At 47.2% G+C, this 18,195-nt stretch overlaps 1 protein-coding gene and 1 non-coding gene across 6 annotated transcripts in view; one reads left to right on the plus strand and one right to left on the minus strand.

Moving 5' to 3' along the window:
- Positions 1-4,776: 4,776 nt before the first annotated feature.
- Wipf2 (WAS/WASL interacting protein family, member 2) overlaps positions 4,777-18,195 on the plus strand; it is a 40,558-nt gene continuing 27,139 nt past the window's right edge. The window contains exons 1-2 of one of the 5 annotated variants that reach the window (XM_063269428.1): positions 4,787-4,927; positions 12,376-12,527. The gene's annotated coding sequence lies outside the window, so the exon portion shown is untranslated. Of the gene's footprint in view, positions 4,966-5,094; positions 5,205-12,375; positions 12,528-18,195 lie in introns of those variants that run through there. The other 4 variants (XM_063269427.1, XM_063269425.1, XM_006247353.5 and 1 more) reach the window with 4 other exon arrangements.
- Positions 10,491-10,592, minus strand: LOC120095376 (U6 spliceosomal RNA). The gene has a single exon (XR_005490854.1). It is a non-coding gene; the product is annotated as a U6 spliceosomal RNA (small nuclear RNA).

Consider the following 18,195-nt stretch of genomic DNA (forward strand, 5'->3'; position numbering starts at 1 on the left):
CCAGGTGTAAGGCATTTTCTCAACTAGTGGTCAAGGTGGGAGGACCCAGTCCATTGTGGGTGGTGCCGTCCCTGGGCTGGAGATCCTGGGTTCTATAAGAGAGCAAGCTGAGCAAGCCAGGGGAAGCAAGCCAGTAAGTAACGGCCCTCCATGGCCTCTGCATCAGCTCCTGCTTCCTGACCTGCTTGAGTTCCAGTCCTGACTTCCTTTGGTGATGAACAGCAATGCGAAAAGTGTAAGCTGAATAAAACCCTTTCCTCCCCAACTTGCTTCTTGGTCATGATGTTTTGTTGCAGCAATAGAAACCCTGACTAAGACACCCAAAGAGCTGGTTTTGTGTGCTACACTTTCTATGGCAAAACTGAGATCCTGAGAGACACTGTTTCCACTGGGATTCTCTCTGAGGCTGAGAAGACCTTGAACTTCTGATCTAACTGCTTCCACATCCCAAGTGTGGGCATTATATGCATAAACCATCACCTCTGGCCAGAGACATTTAAAAAAAAGAACAAACAGGCAACAAGAGGCCAACTTGTCATCCTGGGTCTCAAATCCACCCTTTCTGACTCTGGATCCCAGATCTGAGGAGTCTAAGTCACCAAGAAACATGCACCCTTTAAGCTGCAGGCCACCTTTTTGGTGGCTGGTGTGACCAAGTTTCTTCCTCTGCCCTGCCTGTGGTGGATGGGTGGTCCAAAGATCCAAACAGTAGCAATGGGCTGAGAATGAAGAAGAAAACTAAACAAGCATCCGGTCTCCTGGGCTGGTAATTTGAAGAGCCAGATCCTCCTGGGTTCTGTTGGGAGCATGGGTAGGAGAGAGCAAGGAATATAGGCAGTGACATTTTCAGCCACCAGGTGGCAGTACAGAGACTACTTTCACAGAGTGCCTAAGAGTGGGACTGATAGGGCATGGAACATTTACCCCCTTAAGACAGGTCTCACTGAGTAGCTCTGGCAGGCCCCGAACTCCCCACGTAGACCAGGCTGGGGTCAAAACTCACAGAGACCTGCCTGCTACTGCCTCTGTGCCAGGTAGGTCAAGGGCTGGGGAGATGACTCAGAAGTTAAGAGTACTGATTGTTCTTCCAGAGGTCCTGAGTTAAAATCCCAGCAACCACATGGTGGCTCATAACCATCTGTAATGATACCCTCTTCTGGTGTGTCTGAAGATAGCTACTATATATATATATATATCTATATCTATCTATCTATCTATCTCTCTCTCTCTCTCTCTCTATATATATATATATATATATATATATATATATATGTGTGTGTGTGTGTGTGTCTGTGTGTGTAAAATAAATCTTTAAAAAAAAAAAGAAAGAAAGAAAACAAAACAAGGGCCAGGTAGTGGGTGGTGGTGGCACACTCTGTTAGTCCCAGCACAGGGGTGGGGGTTTGGGGGTGGGGTGTGACAAATGGATCTCTGTGAGTTCAAGACCAGCTTGGTCTACAGAGTGAGTTCTAGGACAGTCAGGGCTACACAGAGAAACCCTGTCTTGAAAAATCAAAACCGGGCTGGAGAGATGGTTCAGCAGTTAAGAGCACTGACTGCTCTTCCAGAGGTCCTGAGTTCAAATCCCAGCAATCACATGGTGGCTCACAGCCATCTGTAGTGAGATCTGATGCCCTCTTCTGGTGTGTCTGAAGACAGCTACAGTGTACTTATAATAAATCAATCAATCAATCAATCAATCTTAAAAAAAAAGAAAAATCAAAACCAACCAAAACAATACAAAACCTCTCCAAATAAACAAAACACGCTGGAGAGATAGCTCAGTGGTTAAGAGCAGTGGTTGTCTTTCCAGAGAACCTGGGTTCAATTCCTAGCACCCACCCACATGCTACCATCTCTACCATCTCAGGAGACCTGATGTCCACTTCCGGTCTCTTCAGGTACAAGACACATATGATAATACCTGTATGCAGGCAAAATACCCATACACATAAAATAAAAAAAGTTTCACTACGTAGCCCATGCTAGCTGGAAATTCACTCAGTAGCCGTCCTTGCCTTAAGCTTACAGTCATCCTCCTGCTTCAGCTTATCAAATGCTAAGTTTATAAGCATGAACCACACACCCAGAAAGTTTTGGGAGCTGGGGACTGAACCCAGGGCCTTACGCTTGCTAGGCAAGCGCTCTACCACTGAGCTAAATCCCCAACCCCAGAGGTTTTTAATTCTAGGATACAAGGCCCACGTGAAGTACACATACTTATGTGCAGGCAAAACACTCATACACACATAAACAACTTGTTTACAAAAAGAAGGGGAGGAGGAGGAAGGGAAGGAAGAGGAGGAAGAAGAGGAGGGTACAGAGCCACCGACTATTGGAAGTACAGAATCTGAAGTCCCGGGCCCATTCGAATAGATTTTATGTAGAAAATGGGAGATAGAATCTTAGATTCTTTCCTCATAAAGTTTATTACTGATATTTCCCCAAGTGAGATGTCCCTGTGTTCACCCTAGTGGCTGCTCTTTGACACAGAGCGGTGGAACAAGAGAGCAGGGGCTCACTCTAGCTATACTAACTGGGTAGAGAATACCCCCCAGGAGAGGGGTCACTGAAGCAAGGGTTTGCACAGTGAGCATGAGACAAAAAGAACCATTTCAAATGCTCTGGGGAGGGGGGGACTTCACGGTATGAAGGAATTGAAAGTGGGTCCACTGAGGGGAAGAATTGAGGGACCCAGAGGGGTCAAGGACACCACAAAAAGACCTACAGAGTCGCCTCACCTGGGCCCATGGGGTCTCACAGAAACTGAACCATCAACCAAAGAGCACGCACGGCCTGGACCTAGGCCCCCTACACATATATAGCAGTCGTGAAGCTTGGTCTTTGTGTCTTCTTCCCAGGGGCTGTCTCTGACTCTGTTGCCTGACTTTGGATTCCTTTCCCCTAGCTAGTCTGCCTTTTCTGGCCTCAGTGGGAGCAGATGTGTTTAGTCCTGCTGGGACTTGATGTCCCAGGGAGGGTTGGTACCTATGGGGTACCAATTTCTCTGAGGAGAAGGAAAGGGGGAGGGGGAAGGGGAGGGGCTGTGAGCGTGGGACTGGGAGGAGAAGAGGGAGGGGGTTGTGATCAGGATGTAAAGTGAATAAATAAATGAATGAGTAAAGATAACAGGGGATGGGTGGGATAGGGGTTTTCCCGGAGAGGGGTTAACATTTGAAATGTATATCAAGAAAATATCCAAGAAAAGAAAAAGGTAACTAAAAAGAAATTAAGGAAAAAAAAAGGAAGGAAGTAGGTCTACAGTTGTTGAGGCACTGAAGATAAGACAGGGAAGGAGAGGAAGAGCTCAGAAGCTCTAGTAAACAGTGTGGATTCACTGCGCCTCTGGTCCAGTCACTCCATTACCAGCTATTCACAACGACGTTCCTCCCTGAGTATCTTTACCTTTGCATCCACTGGTCCTGCCTGGCCTGTGTTTCTTGCCTTTCAAATCTTTACTCATGGGGTTGGGGATTTAGCTCAGTGGTAGAGCGCTTGCCTAGCAAGCGCAAGGCCCTGGGTTAGGTCCTCAGCTCTGAAAAAAAGAAAAAAAAAACTTATAAAAAAAATCTTTACTCATTCTTCAGCGGGAATTAATCACTCCTGTGACATTCCATCACATGTCACAACTCTAATCACACGCTGACTTGGATGTCAGCTGCCTATTTACATGCAAGCCTGTGCATCGAGCACCAGCATGGTGAGTTCCTGGAGGGCAGAAGCTGTCTGCCTTAGTCACCCCCGGAACCATCTCCAAGTATCTAGCTCAATGAATGGCCCAAAGCAAATGCTCAATGTGACATTTAATACTAGTGGGTGGGGCCCAGCACTTACGACAGAACAGAGGGAAAACAAAAAATAATAACAGCCTATGGCTTATCACATGTTTTCCCATTCATTACCCGATGAGCCTCCAAGGACTCTATGAGAGAGAAAGGACAAACAGTATGAGGTAGCTGACACCCAAGAGCACACAGTAAGTGGGGATTAAGTGCCAATACTGCTTTGTTACTTCAGGTACAGCCCTGGTCACTGGATTGACTTGAGGAGCAGTGAGACATAGGGAAGCAATGGGGTTGCTTAGAGTGGTGGCGAGCTTTGTGTATGAAGAGATCCTTAGTCATCTGCAACAGAGTTAAGCAATGGAACCCAGCAAAGGACAAGGATTCTTCTCTCATCCAAGCATCTAGAGGAGTTCACAACACCATGTCTTAGCCTAGTGAGCCAGAGATCCTCGAGTTCAGTGGTTATAATGACCTAACCAATGACTTGCTAGCAGAAGCTCGCCTCTCTGTTGCTATGACAACCGGAACTTGTCAACTGGGCCTCTGTAAGGGTACTATAGATCATATTAGGGCTGTGTGTGTGTGTGTGTGTGTGTGTGTGTGTGTGTGTGTGTGTGTGTGTGTGTCTGTGTCTGTGTGTGCGCGCGTGCGCTCAGAATAAACACGAAAAAACATATTTGAGATACATCAGTTAGCTCAGTGGTTCTCTACCTGCGCTATTTTAAAGGTCTAGATGCTTTTGACCAATTAAATAAGCATCTCCTGGACTGAACCCTGGCATCACTAGTTACTGAAAGCCTCGCAGGCGGCCCCAGTTGCAGCCCGAGATGCATACCCGGCATCTAACTGCGGAGCTCCGCTCGCGACCTTCTCAAGATGGTGGCGCTCCGCCCCCACGTGCGCCGGTAGAGGGCAGGCTTCCCAGGGCGCATGCGTCCCGCGGCTCTCAGCTCTCGGCTCCCTCCTCCTTTTTTCCCCCGCCTCCATTTTGTTCGCGGACGCTGGGGACGGTGGGAGCGGATCCATTTCCGGGTTGGTAAAAGGGGCGGCGGCGAGAAAGAGAGCTTGCCGCGGGGCGAACGGGCAGGACTAAACCCGGACTGAGGTGACGGAGGATTCGCTCCCGGAGTAGCCCCCGCCAGGTGGGAAAGACGCCGAGGCGGCTGAGCCCGCCGCTGAGGTGACCTGCGGACCTGAGTGGGAGGGAGAGCTGGGAAGGGGGGCTGTGGGGGGGAGGGGACACCGGAGGAGGGGCCTGAGGCGGAGAGGGGCCTGGGGGCGGGGCCTGGAGACCCTAGAGAGGGGGCGTGGGCTATCGGAGTGGAGGGTGGTGGAGGGCGACGGGTACCGACTGAGCAAATGGGCAAGAGGGAGGTTTTTGAGAGACAGGAAATTAGAGATCCTGAAGGGTTGGGTGAGGTGAGTAAGACAGCAACTCTAGGTGAGGAAGGAGGGGAGCCGTGCGCGGTGGGGGAGATGGGGAAGGGAGGACCTGTTGGGAAAGGTAATCATTGGCAGGATGCTCTTGAGTTGAGGAGGATGGCGTGACGTTTCGGGGTGGACTTGGGTGAAAAGGATGATTGAGAGGGAAGCTGTTTACACCGGAGGAAGATCTTGAGAGTGTTGGATGAGAGGGAGTCGGAGAGATGTCTGAGATGCGCTTGGAAGCACCTGGAGTTGAAGGCTCCAGTTGGAGCGGCGTGAGTTGAGGGAAGATGGAAATCTGAAGGCGCTAAACGTTGGCTGTGTGCGCGGTTGAGTTACTGATTAAGAATGATTAGGAAGGCATATTCTGGAAGGATAATACTGAAACAGGGAGCTGGAGGAAGCTGGTGTGCACTGGAATCTACCCCTGTCCCCCTCCCCCACCCCCTTCTGCTGGCTTTTAAATCCTGATCCACCTGCACGCCAGACAAGGACTGTACCTCTAAGCTACATCCGATCCCTGAACTTCATTCTTTTTTTTCTTTTTCCTTTTCTTTTTCTTTTTTTTTTTTTTTTTTGAGACAGTTTCTCTGTGTAACCCTCGCTGTCTGGGATTTCAGTCTGTAGACCAGGCTGACCCGGAACTCAGAGGTATGCCTGCCTCTCTCTACCTCTGGTGCACTTGGGAGGCGTGAGCCACCACCACCACTACTGCCCAGCCGGAACTCATATTTTTGTTTTGTTTTGTTTTGTTTTGTTTTTTTCAAGACAGGGTTTCTTTTCTCTCTGTAACAGCCCCCACTGTTCTGGTACTCACTATGAGGATCAAGCTGATCTTGAACTCACAGAGCTCTGCCTGCCTCTGCCTCCTGAGTACTGGACTTAAAGGTGTGTGCCACTACCACCAGGCTGGCTGGCTGGCTGGCTGGCTATCTATCTATCTATCTATTTATCTATCTATCTATATATATACATATATACATACACATATTTTTTAAAGGATTTATTTTATGTGTATGAGTACACTGTTGCTGCCTTTAGACACACTAGAAGAGGGCATTGGATCCCATTACAGATGGTTGTGAGACACCATGTGATTGCTGGGATTTGAACTCAGGACCTCTGGAAGAGCAGTCAGTGCTCTTAGCTGCTGAGCCATCTCACCAGCCTGCTATCCTAATATTTTTAATAGTCAAAATTTTCATATTACTGTGTTGTTATCGCCAAGCGGAAGTAGTGGACTTTAGAGACTGGAATGAATGAATTCAGCTCTTAGTGACTCGGAGAATGCACTGCCTTATTTTCTGATTACCTGAGTATTGTAGAGCTTTGAGCCATACGCCTTGGTTCAGTCGCTGAAGGTGTGTGGCCTTGCTGTCACTGGTTGGGACCATGCTGAAGACAAGATTGGATGCTTTCTTGTCAATCCTTTGAAATTCTGTTTTAGCTTGTTCTCTGGTTATAATACTCTGAAATGCTTGGCTGGTAAGTGAACTTGTTTAGCCTAGAAGTGTTTCTGAAAGTCTTGGCATTTCTGAGGTCTGACGTGGATTTGCCAGAGACTGGGCAGTTTTAATTTTCTCTCTTGCTATCAGAAAGGGTGTTTACTCTAGTTGGTGCTGATTACTTCTGTGGACACAAAGGTGAGATTCAGAGGAGAGGAAGGGTATTGGGAATAGAATAGCTGGGTCCCCCCCTCACCCCCACTTGAAACAGGGTTTCTCTGTGTAGCTCTGACTGTCTTGCAACTCACTCTGTAGACCACGCTGGCCTTCATTTATAGAGACCCACCTGCCCCTGCCTCCTAAGTGCTGGGATCAAAGTCAAGTGCCACCACTTCCTGGCCAGAATAGTTTTCAAGTTTGACTTTGGACTTTAAGAACAAGGAATCCTGCTCTGTCGAAGGGAGTATCTTCGCATGCTCTTGATTGCCTGCAGCCTCTCTATCTGCTCCCTGGCATATTTGAGTATGCTTTCCTGTTGCCCTGAGGTAATTCTGAGGTTCATGGGCTGTCCAGCCTGCTGTGGCCAACCCCAGTTTTCATACTGACCCAGGAAGAGCTCCAGACAGCGAAGCGAGAGTGCGCATTTAGACACGAAAACTTGTGTGGTATTGTGCCGCAGGGTTTTGTTGCTGTGTATACCTAGCTGTCCTGGAACTTGTTCTGTGGACTAGGTCTCGAACTCAGAGAGCCTCCTGCCTCTGCCTCTGGAGTGCTAGGATTACAGACATGCACACCACTGCCAGGCTCTTTTGGTTTATTTTTAAGAGGGTTTTTGCTATAACTTGTAGAGACGTAGAGCTCTTGCAATGGCCTGTTCTTTAGCACAGTGATTTTCAGTCTTTCCTGTCCTGTCACATTTTCCCACTGCTTTGCTTCAACTAGTCCTAAGAGGAAAGTGGCAAGTCGTCCCCTCCTCCTCTGGTGGGCATCTTGTCCGTGTCACAGCTTGATACCACCAAAATGAAAGGATTCTTGACTGCTTCTAATGGGGACAGCGACAGGAGCGGAGCTGGGTTTCTCGAGCTAGAGAATGGATTCTGTCAAAGCAAAGAATAGTTGCAGAGACACAAACTGGGACCTTGAAGCTGTGACTAATGTTTTGGCAGCATGCATCCCTCTGCCAAATAACTTCTTTTCTTTAGGAGTGTGATTGTTGATCTCTTTCTCAAAGTAAGTTCTTGTTAACTATCCTTCACACAGCTCCCAAGCACAAGTTGGCGGAATTCCGTCTGAATGACCGCCTCTTGGGGAATATTCCCTGGCCTAGAGTGGATGGGGTGGTCCATGTTGAATGAAGTCCACTGGTAGATTTCGAGGATCGCTCTGCAAGGAAATAGAGGCGGAGCTCTTTGCTGAATGTCTGGCGATCCTTTTCCTCTAAATTCAAGTCTATTTCTTATTTATCTGGTGGTTGAATGCACAATCATTCCATTTGCCTGACTTTGCAAGACCAGGGCCTGAGGAAGACAGTGTTTCAAGCTTGCCCACGTTTTCTCTCCCGAGTCTCTGAACCAGAAGAGCCTTCCACGAGGTTAGGAACAGTTCAGCAGGTCCGTGTCGCTCCTATGTTCTCTCAGTGTCTGGGGATAAATCTCCTGAGGTTCATGGGTTCTAGACAAGTGCTCTGCCTCAGAACTCCACCTCCAGCCTCAGGAAGTGCTGGCTGGCATTGTCTGTGACTGTGACTGAAAGATGTTAAGTGGAAGCCAGGTGTCAGGGTTCATGCGGGTAGTTCCAGCACTCAGGAGGCTGGGGATGCTGGCAGATTCAAGGCCAGTTAGGCCAACAGCGTAAGATCCTGTCTTAGACCAAAGGGAGTACTCTAAAGAATGTAAGGGTGTCAGAGGAAAACCGCTGACAGGCGCGTTAATATCTAAGTCAGTCTTTTTTTTTTTTTTTTTTTTTTGGTTCTTTTTTTCAGAGCTGGGGACCGAGGACCGAACCCAGGGCCTTGCGCTTCCTAGGCAAGCGCTCTACCACTGAGCTAAATCCCCAACCCCTAAGTCAGTCTTAACTAACTCAGTAGTTTGGCTTTGCACGCAGAGGTTCTGTGGAGGCAGGGAGCACTCAGATGGCTGAGCTAGGGATGGCCTACCTGGCCTTTTCGGCTATTTGGTTGTGTTCTACCTAGTAAATAACCTTTTGTTTTTCGGGAGATAAGTAGTTGAAGATAACATTATTTGTACTAGGTCTTGGGGTGGATTATGATGATGTCTTCTTGAATATATGGCAGTAGCCCCAGTAGCATTGGCGATATCCCCAAATGAATCCTTTTTTGTCTTTGAATCCAGACTTTATTTCTCATCATTAGTGTTATTGTATATATGCATGGCGTGTGTGTGTGTGTGTGTGTGTGTGTGTGTGTGTGTGTGTATTATGAGAGGGAGGGAAGGAGGGGACAGGAGTATGTGCTGTGGCACAAGTGTGTTTGTCAGAGGACTACTGATGGAATTGGTTCTCCCCTCCCGCCTTTATGTTCTGGGGGTTGAGGTGAGGTTGCCAAGGCTTACCTGGCAAGTGCCATTGCCCATGGAACCATCCCAGCAGCCATAGAGTATTCTATCTTTAATACTCAGATTTAAAAACCTGGTAGGGCAGCTAATGATGTAACTCAGTGGAGGAGCACTTGTCTACCTGAGCCAGAGGTAGGGTGAGTCCCCATCACCCCTCTCCCAAGGTGGGGAGAAAAAGCCAGTCGGTTTAGATGTGGAGATTTGACTCTGGTCCAGAGCTTTGATTTTTGATTGTGGCAACAGCATGAGTTATGCTTATGTTCCAGATCTTTCTTTTCTGTAAAGTGGTCTATGTGGTAGATTTCATCCCCTTACTTACGATTAAAACAGTGTGTGTGTGTGTGTGTGTGTGTGTGTGTGTGTGTGTGTGTGTGTGTACGCGCACGTGTGCGAGCGCTTGTGAGTAAGAGAGAGAGGTGGTAGATGCACAGATGGAAGGCAGGACAAGTGTATAGCTTCAGTTTTTCCTACATTTATGTGGGGCTCCATGGCTCAAACTCAGGTTGTCAGGCTTGCATCATCGTTGAGTGGCAAACACTGTTTAGCCTCTTCACTGGCCCCCACTTTATGAATTTTGAGACAAGGTCTCACTCTGTAGCACTTTACTAACACTGTCAGATGTGACTCACAATTGCCTATAACTCCAAATCTAGGGGATCCAGCATCACCCTCTTCTGGATGCTGGAGGCACCCACATGTGTGTTCTGCACTCACGTAGACACACACAGACACAGACTTACACACACAAAACCACTTTTAAGAGAGAAATAAAGTTGAAGTTGGTTTTTTGCAGATTTTAGATGTTAGGCCAGTTGTGGTGGGGCTTGCTTTTATTATCTGGCTTTAGAGGTTAGAGACAGGTGTGTCAGGAGGTCCAGGTCTTCGTCAGCTGCATACATAGCAAGTTCAAGGCCATTGTGGGCTATAGGAAACCTCGTTCAAAAAACAAATTTTATAATTTAAGTAAGTAGTCCAGAATTCAAGTAGCAAAAACTAAATGAAGCTGAGCCTGTTGACTCATGGCTGCAGTGTCAGCGCTCCAGGGGCGGGGCAGAGGCTGAGGTTTTAAGGTCAGCTCGAGCTGCTCAGCACAGCCCTGGGGGAGTATATAATAATCTACCTCTGACTGCCTTCAGCCCAGCCCGCCGTTCATCTTCACAGGGTTGGAACTCGAACTCAGATCTTCTTGTGTTCTCTCAGTGTCTGACCCTTTTCTGCAGCGTGAGGCTACACTGTTAATACTACCTGCGTTTTTTGTTTTTTAAAATATAAAACACCTCATGAATTTGGATGAACTCCTTCTGCAGAGATCATGCTAATCTCTGTAGTGATCCAGTTTTAGTGTCTGTGCTGCCGAAGGGAGCGTGCATGTTTTTGTTTGTTTGTTTGTTTGTTTGAGATAGGGTTTCTCTGGCTGTCCTGGAACTCAGTCTGTAGACCAGGCTGACCTTAACCTCAGAGATTCTCCTGCCTCTGCTCCCAAGCACTAGGATTAGAAAGGCCTGTGCCACCACTGCCAGGTTACATCTTTTGTCTCTTGATGTGTTTTGGTCATTGTTCCCCATTAGCAATAGACTTGCCCTATCCTGATACTCAGACTTTGCAGCCTTTTACAAACTGTGCTTCAAAAAATTACCACAATGAGCTTAAGCTTTTGAAGTGGGTTTTAGACTTCTTTGCTCAGTCTTCTTCATTTTCTACCAACTGAACTACAGCCCTACCCTTACCTCATTAAAAAGAGATTGCATGTGTGTACGAGACGCTCACGCGTGCCTGTGGACGATAGACCAGGGTGTCGGATTCCATGGAGGCGGAACTATGGGTGTTTGAGAGCCTCGGGTAGAGATTAGACTTGGGTCATGTAGAAGGACTGCAAGTGCTCTCAACAGTGGAAATGTCTCTCCAGCCCCTTGCTTTGTTTTCTTGAGGTAGGGTGTTGAAGCGGAGGCTGACCTTTAAGTGTGTGCACTACATTCGTGGTGGTTTGTTTGTTTGCTTTGAAGTAATCCTCAAGCTCATGGTAAATAAGGGCATTTCCCCATGTGTGCCAAGCACCGTGCTGGGTACTAGGGATACGGCCGAGCAAACCGGCTTGAGTGTTTGCCTCTGTGACAGTTATGGTCTAGTAGAAAAGACCTCCATTAAAGAAATGATTAACTGTTGCTGTGTTCCTGGTGTAGGTAGCTAACGGGGAGTCCAGGCTGACTGAGTAGAGGGCAGTCAGGAGAGAACTTGGAGGAACTGACTTTTAAGGTGAAACCTCAGGATGAGGGAGGATTTAAGGGTGATTTAGGTGAAGGTCCTGAGGAAGGAATGGATTTTGAGGAACAAAGGCCCTCATACTGCTCGGGTGAGGAGCAGAGAGGTCACGGGCAAGAGAATGTGACTCATTCGAGGCACTTCAGTTAGCTATCGAGTTAATTTTTGTGATACTGAAGACCAGACTCAGGGCCTCAAGCAGGCCAGGCAAGTCTCTGCCTCTGAGCTACACCCCCGACCGCAGCTTCAGAGAATGCTGAGCTCAGCGTCAGGAAACTTTCGGGTAACTCTTTCCACAGTGCTGGTTACTGCTGTGGATGCTGGACTTGTCTGCATCTTTGTCTTTGGATCTTGTTTTCCACCAGAATTTCCCTTAATAATGCCTGTCCCTTTAGTCTCAACTTGTCCTAGTTTTGTAGATTAATCTGGTTGGCTGGGTTAGGTTTTAGGATACTAGGGAGCAGCCCTTAGATTATGGGGATGCTGGGGTTATTGTTGACCATCGAGGAGACAAAAGAGCTGTAGCTGTAGGGAACCGACAGCTTTTCTCAATCTTCCCAGGGCCAAGCAGAGAATACAGATGTTCTCTTATGAACTTGTGAGAATAGTGTTCTATCATCCAATCACCTGGGTCGTGTTTTTCCACAGGACACCTAAGTCTTGCTGAGCGTGCAGGTGAATGAGTACCTGAGGGGAGGGCTGTCCTGACCCAGACTGTATGAAAGCATTTTTATCTGGGGCCATTCCGAGGAACAGCATTTGTAGCTGCTGACTTTTGTTCAGAAGTCACAGCATTCAAAGCCCAGATGGTCCTGTGTGATTGACTTTTCTTACGTAATTGGATCAGCCTGCTCTGCTTTCATAACTTCACGTAGACTCTTGATTTAGCTCCATCGCTGGCGATCAAGGAGTGACGGTGTGCAAGTGTTTCCAGCATCTCTGCAGGAAGCGCCTACACTTCTGGTGGCTCAAGGGTATTAGAATGTGAGAGAAGACACTTCTACAAGGAATGTCATGGTGCTGCCATTAGATTATCTGTGGTGAGTTGGGACTGAATATATTGTTTGAGATGAGGCATGGAGCCTCTCCCTCTTTGTGAAGTCTGTCAGCGATTCATGGAGCATCTGCTTAGTGTTTTTCAGGCCTTTTCTTCATGGTTTGTCACTGGCTCTCCTCTTCTCTCTCTATCTGCTTCCTGCTTTGTGTTTGGGGTGTGCACATGAAGGATGCTCTGATGGAGGTGGGCAGCTACTTATAAGAGATACAGCTAGCTTACAGGAAGAGTAGACTATTTTGCCATCAGTGACTAGGTCTCTGCCTTTTTTGTTTGTAATAGATTTCTTTCTTTCTTTTTTTTTAAATTTTTTTTTAAAAATTTATTTATTATGTATACATCATACAGCTTTCTGCCTGCATGTATGCAACTACAGGCCAGAAGAGGGCACCAGACCTGATTATAGGTGGTTGTGAGCCACCATGTGGTTGCTGGGAATTGAACTCAGGACCTCTGGAAGAGCAGACAGTGCTCTTAACCTCTTAGCCATCTCTCCAGCCCCTAGATTTCTTCTTTTAAGGTTGTTTGTTTGTTTTAAAGACAGACTCTCACTATGTAGGCATGGCTGGCCCGGAACTCTGGGTTTGGTCAGTGTAATGTTATCCTTAAGAAAGCAATAGGCAGGGCTGGAGAGATGACTCAGTGGTTACAGCACTGACTGTTTTCAGAGATCCTGAGTTCAATTCTCAGCAACCATATGGTGGCTCACAACCATCTGTAATAGGATTTGATGCCCCCTTCTGGTGTGTGTGAAGACAGCTACAGTGTACTCACATATGTGAAATAAATAAATCTTTAAAAAGAAAAGGGTAAAGTAAGTGTCTTAGTTAGGGCTTCCATTGCTGAGAAGAGACACCATGACCAAGGTAACTTATAAAGGATGACACTTAATTGGGGCTGGCTTACAAGTTCAGAGGTTCAGTCCAGTATCATCAAGGCAGGAAGCATGGTAGCATCCAAGCAGGCCTGGTGCTGGAAGAGCTGAGAGTTCTACATCTTCATCCAAAGGAACCAGGAGCAGACCAGCTTCCAGCCAGGAGGAGACTGGCTCCCACGTCGTTAGGAGGAGGGTGGCATTGCCCACCCCCACAGTAACACACCCACTCCAACAAGGCCACACCTCCAACTCCCCCTCCCACCACCCACCCCCCTGTGCCAAGCATATTCAAACCACCACAGTCAGTGATAGGTCTCCATCGTGTGATCCTCCTGCCTCAGCCTTCTGAGATCTCTGATTCCAGGCATGTTTCCTTTCCTTGTGTTTACTTTTGCCATTATATCTGACTTTTTAAAAAAATCTTTATTTAAATAAATGGGTCCTGTTGTGTTACCCACGCTGGCTCCAAATTCCTAGGCTCATGTCATTTCCTGCTTAGTTGGGACTATGGTTGTGTGTTGCCACACCCGGTTTGGTCATGATTTCTTTTAGTGTCTTGGAGGTTGCTCACATATTTGGCCTGTGATAGAGTAGGTGCTGAGGCCACCGATCACTGTGTGGTTACACCCAGACTGTGGCAGAGTTCCAGGTCACCGAGGGCAGCCTGATTCCATTAGAGGTTCAAGCGAGACGCAGGCCTTCGTGTCTGTTCAGTTCTTCACGGTTGTGGGGAAGCACAGGTGGCTCGCCTGGGCGCTTGTGAGGTCAGAGGGAATCATCACGGAGTTGTTGCTTATCTTCTACCTTTGCTTGGGTTCCAGGTATCAAACATAGGATGTGAGGCGCGAGGGGCAAGCACCTTCACCTGTGGAGCGGCTTTGCTGCTCTTACGTTGGGGTGGGAAGGGGTAATGTATACATTTTTCTCCTCTTACTAATATATTTGGTTTTGTACTGGGTCCAAGATTGGCTTGAACCTTTGGCCGTTCTTCTTATGTGATGATTTTGTTTATACCCTTTCTTTTTAAAATGGAGTCACACATAACACATATAATCAAAAATGAAGTAAATCTTAAAAAATAAATTAACCTAAAAAAAGCTGAGAGCAGGAGCTAGTGAGACATTTCAGTAGGTACAGGCATTCACTGGCAAGCTCAAGCAACCCCAAGGACCTGCATGGGGGGATAGGGGTTATCCTCTGTCCTCTGACCTTCACAAGTGCACTGTGGCACACACAAACTCCACTCCCCACCTCCAAATAAATATTAAAAAAAAAAATTAGGGCCTGGTCAGATAGCTCAGAGTAAAGGCATTTGCCACTCATGCCTGTAACCTGAGTTCAGTCCCTGGAACCCACATGAAGGTGAACCGAGAGAAGCAACTCTATAACGTTGTCTTCTGACCTCCCCTTACGTGTATACGGTGGCACACAGACACACACACACACACACAGACACACACACACACAGACACACACACACACAGACACACACACACACACACACACACACACACACACACACACACACACACACACACACACACACACACACTTACTTAACTTACTTACTTAAATGAAGTAAATAAACGGGGTGGGGTGGGGCCATGTGGCCCTGATCTTGCTTTCTAACTGGGGAAGACCTTGAACCTGTGGTACACCTGCTGCCTCTGCTTCCCAGGTGTGGGAGCTCTAGGCGTTGATCACCACACCCCACCTCTTCCCAGGGGTTAGGATCACAGGCGTCCGTGTTCAGACCCACCCGCCCCTGGAATTGATTGCATTTTGTAGCTCAAAGTGGCCTTGAATTGGAAGCACTCCTGCCTCAGCCTCTAGAGAGCTAGGTTACAGGCATGAGCTGAGTCACTATACCCAGTTCGTCCTTTATTAAAACAGTGAGAATATAGAGTTTAAAGAGTCGAATAGAGCACTTGGGAGGCAGAGGTGCGCAGATCTCTAAGTTTGAGACCAACCTGGTCAACAGAGCGGGTTCCAGGACAGCCAGAGCTACACAGAGACACTGTTTCTAAGAAAGAGGGGCAAAGAAAATCAAACGGATTACAAGGCTTGAAATTAAAAAAGCAAAAACAAAACCAAACCCAGCGTTGTAGTTGCAGAGTTGGTTCATGGCTAAGAGCCTTTCCTATGCAGTCATGAGGTCAAGTTTGGTTCTCAGCAGCCATGTAACAAGGCTGGCCTTGCATATGCCTGCAACCCCAGCCCAGAGCTCTTCACCACTGAGCCATCGCTCTAGCCCTGCTGTTTGTTTGTTTGGTTTTTTTTTTTTTTTTTTTGGTTCTTTTTTTCGGAGCTGGGGACCGAACCCAGGGCCTTGCGCTTAGGAAGCGCTCTACCACTGAGCTAAATCCCCAGCCCCCCGCTGTTTGTTTTTTGACACAGAATCTCACCATGTGGTGGGTTGGTCTGGAGCGCTCTATGTAGATAGATCAGGCTGGCTTGGAACTCACAGATATGCTTGCCTTTTGTCTCTGAGTGATTAAGTCCACCATACCTGACATTGTACTCTTTCTTAATCTTTATGACGTGTGCATTCTGAACCTGTATTATAGGAGGTAAAGCTACCCCCACCCCACCCCACCCCGACACCTTTTTTTTTTTTTTGAGACAGGTCTGTCTACATTATGTATACCAGACTGGCTTCAAAAACTCAGAGATCCACCTGACTGCCTCCCAGAGGTGTGTGCAGTCTTAAAGCCTGGGCGCCTTTCCTCCCTGGCCTGCTACTTAACTCTGATCGGCTCCGGTTCCACCCGGAGCAGAGCCGCCACCGCAGCCTTCAGTGTCTCGTGTGTGTTACTTACTCACTGCCTTTCCAAGGTCTTGTCTTTTTAAAAGATATTTTGAATTTTGTTAATTTTCTAAATACATTTTTGATTTTATGTGTGGGTGTTTTGCTTGCATGTGTCTTTTTTTTTTGGTTCTTTTTTTCGGAGCTGGGGACCGAACCCAGGGCCTTGCGCTTCCTAGGTAAGCGCTCTACCACTGAGCTAAATCCCCAGCCCGCTTGCATATGTCTTGTACCATGGGTGTGTGTGTGTGTGTGTGTGTGTGTGTGTACAAGCTCATGTGCTCATACATGCATTTATGTTTATAAATGCTGGAGTATGGATGTCAGAGGTGGGGTCAGTTCTTTTCTTGAACCACATGCCTCCAGTTTAGACCTCAGGTCTTTTCTGTGCCTGTGAGGAACTTTACCCACGGAGTAAAGTCACCTGGCTGCCCTAACGCCCCTGCTTCCATTGCCGCCCTCTTGTCCTTAGGCTGTCCCTTAGTTTAGCAGTTGCAGAGGGAAGGAGGGATCTGGTTCTTACAGGCTTTCAGCCTCCTGCTACCCGTCTTCCCTAGGTTCCAGGGGACTCTATTTGTGAACGCTTTCTAAATCTCTTCCGTGTGAATCCACTGCCAAGTTGAAACAGCCTTTTTCTTTCTGTGTAGTTAGTGATGGCCAGTGCACCCGCACTCCATGGGTGCAGTTTTTCAGCCTCCCTGTGATCTATCTCTTTCCCCATTTTCTTTGCTGTTGTTTTTGATTAATTTAATGCTGGGTATTAATCTAGGGTCTGGAATTTGCTTAGCTGCTCCTCTGCTGCTGAGCTGTATTTCAGCCTGGCGGTTTTGGTGTTTGTTTGTACCTTTAGAAAGTTCATCCCCTTGTATTGAGAGTCTGCTGTTTTATGAGGGCCGGTGAAAATGCTAGCCTAACGAACATTCATTGTCTCGCCTTTGCTGCTGTCCACTCCCATGCCAAAGGTGGTTTCTGGTGACTCCTTCGCTTTGAAGTTTCTCTGGCTGTTTGGGTTAAGGCCTTGTGTTTTAGTTTCTTTCTTAAACAAATGTCCTAGATGTGGCTAATTACAGGTGAGCTCTGAAACCCAACTTGAGGAGAGTTCTTTGTAAACAAAGGTGCCCTCTTATGTCTCCAGGGCAAACTCCGTAGGCTTTCCCTAGTATTGCCTCTATTCTGTTCAGACAGTTTCAGGCTTGGACTTTTGGTCTGAATTTCTAAATTAGAATATGTGTCTTTTTTTTTTTAAAGATTTATTCATTTATTATATATAAGTACACTGTAGCTGTCTTCAGATACACCAGAAGAGGGCATCGGATCTCTTTACAGATGGTTGTGAGCCACTATGTGGTTGCTGGGAATTGAACTCAGGACCTCTGGAAGAGCAGTCGTGCTCTTAACCACTGAGCCATCTCTCCAGCCCAGAATATGTGTCTTTTATCTGATGAACTCCTCTCTTCTCTAGAGTGTTCCCTCCATATTGAGGAATTTATTCAAGAAATTCTTCAGTAAAGGAGCTAAGTCAGTCAGTATCCTAAATCTTGACCTTCCCTAGTATTCAAGCTAGCTGACAGTAATAAATTTTAGCTGTGTGACTCCATTTTTCTTGTTCGTATCTCTTAAACTCCCTGATTGCTGGGATATGTGGGTGGGGAGGAAATATTAATTATGAACATTGAGATACTCTATCATTTAACTGTCAAAATTCAGGAATGTGTTAATGTCTCTGGTGAGTGGGAAATGGCTGCACTCTGAAAGCACACGTAAATTATCTGCTGTGGATTTCCACGGCATCCTTTTGGAGTCCGTAAGGCACTGAGATTTTTGGAAGTTGGGTTTTTTTGGCTTTGGAGACAGGGTCTCATGTAACCCCAGCTGCTCTCAAATTCTCATCCTTTTGCTTCTGTCTCCCAAGTGCCACCAAGCCTGGCTTGGAAATTTGTTTTTAACTGTGGTATGTGAAGGGCATGTGTG

This window comes from Rattus norvegicus, chromosome 10 (assembly GCF_036323735.1).
Source record: "Rattus norvegicus strain BN/NHsdMcwi chromosome 10, GRCr8, whole genome shotgun sequence".
NCBI classification, from domain to species: domain Eukaryota; kingdom Metazoa; phylum Chordata; class Mammalia; order Rodentia; family Muridae; genus Rattus; species Rattus norvegicus.